The sequence below is a fragment of the Lupinus angustifolius genome, chromosome LG13 (genome assembly GCF_001865875.1).
Source record: "Lupinus angustifolius cultivar Tanjil chromosome LG13, LupAngTanjil_v1.0, whole genome shotgun sequence".
Lineage (NCBI taxonomy): Eukaryota > Viridiplantae > Streptophyta > Magnoliopsida > Fabales > Fabaceae > Lupinus > Lupinus angustifolius.
Genome location: NC_032021.1, coordinates 6,276,102 through 6,278,334, shown reverse-complemented (window position 1 = coordinate 6,278,334; position 2,233 = coordinate 6,276,102).

Below are 2,233 nucleotides of genomic sequence, written 5' to 3'. Positions count from 1 at the left end.
TATATATATATATAACATATTACATTATAACTCATTAGTTGTTCTCGTAAGCAACTATCCAATTTACATGAGTAATATAACCAAACTCATCAATTGTTCTCATAAACAATTGTCAAATCAACCTATGTAATGTGAACAACACTTATTTCCATCAATATCATAATTCACCATTTAGCAATATATCATTCATCGACAAGATATCATGACTATAATTAAATAACACATAAGTGGGAATCATAACCCCAAATAATAATATACACATATATTTCTATAACCGACATCATAACTCACCGTTTATCAACATAAACCAATATATCAAATAATATAATCAACATTATACTCATAATCACATCACATACATAAACATAGGAATACACCATACTTGTAACTCACATGTGGGAATTTACTTCCACAATGATAATGTATGCATGATATGTCATGATCATCCACCTTACACCAATATCCATCCAACATCCTAATCGGAAATAGTCGAGAGTACAGGTCCCGTACCAAGCAGTTTTGTACCACTCGAAATAACATATCCTCGCAAGGAATAAAAAAAATAGATCGATCGGTTCCCTCAGGAACAGTCCTACCCGGACCTAGGTCGTACAAACGCTTTCAGGGCATCCCTCTCATCGATCTCGAATGCAATCCAGGGGTTGTCAGAGATTGCCTAGTTTGGCCTGTGAGAACTGTCCGATCCAACAGGGTACCTCCCCAGGAATACAAGGGACTCGTCTCACCCAGACTCTCCCTCAAGACAATGTTGGCGAATCACCGTCCAATCAGTGCCGTCCCTGCTTACTTCACGGTGCTCGAAGACGTCCCGTCATTTCCTCTCCACTACTTCATGGTCACAATGCAATGCATTCTTAATCAGAATCAAATGCAAATGTATTAATCAAACACATGATCGGCCCATCCTTAAGCCATCTCCCGACAAGGAATGCTTCTCATGGGACCCGATAGTACGTCAACCGTACATGCTCAAGGTAACATCTCAATCACTACAACTCATCACCGGACAATCCTGGACGGTCACATGACCAAGCCTCTTACGGTCGGTCGATCGTTGTTCAGTGATATCATGTATCCTTACTAGGGTACCCCCCTAGTTCACGACCTCAAGTCGGATACTTGCCCAACAAGGCATAAACACAAACAATGCTTTCATACCTTTGTGGAGTCATGCTTCACATCTAAGCCATGATCTCATTCCACAACCTTTATATCACAACACACCCTACCCGGGTTCATCACATTGTTCTCAATATCATTTTATTCCAATCTTCCCACACCGTCCCTCGCCCAAGCGGGGACCAGTCGCTCAAGCGACAATTTCTCTTTAAATCCTAAATCAACTAGAGCTTTCCTCGCTGAGGCGAAAGTATTATCACCCAAGCGAGAGAGTTCTAGAAACTCCTTAAGTTCTGGAATTTTTTTTTCCGCCCAATCGAGTTTTTGCTTGCCCGGGTGGACTTTTACTCGCCCTTGCTCGCCCCGGCGACGCCCTGGTCGCCCCAGACAACAGGGATTTGGACAGAAGAATGCTAATTTTTGCCATTTTCAACAACCAAGACAAATTCAAACATGGTTTTTCAACCACCTGCACTCAGAAGATTTTCCAACAACATTCATATACAATATTCAACACATTTCATCAACAATCATATATATTCAAAAGCATTCAAACATAAAAATCTTGGGTTTCTAAAAACCCCATTTAACTCCCAAACCTTTGAGATGGTTTAGGAGATTCGGGTGTCATATTCGTACACCATTATGTCACGATGTGTTCTCTCTCACCTTAATGAAACGTGCTTTACGAAATCCCTGTGGTTCGGTTGGGTTGCAAGGTTTGAACACCGAAATCTTCGTAACTGCCACAATAAAAACCCATTAGTTTCCGATATTTCTAAAATCGTTACCAAAATACTTAAAACTCCATATTCCGATTTAAGACATTCTTTGATAATCTTACCATTTTAAAGTAAGTTATTCAAAGTATCATTTAAGAGTTTCATGAGGCCTTCATATACTCATAAACCTCAACATCATTTTTAACAAAGTTTTTTATTTTTTTCCAACTTGTTCCAAGCCATGGTGTAAGGCTAAAAACAAATAGAAATACATACATTCTCATTTTTACAAAACATTTCCTAAAGGTTCCTTTGATTTTATCATCATCCCCTTTGGCTAAAACAACAAAAAGTATGTAATACAACATTAT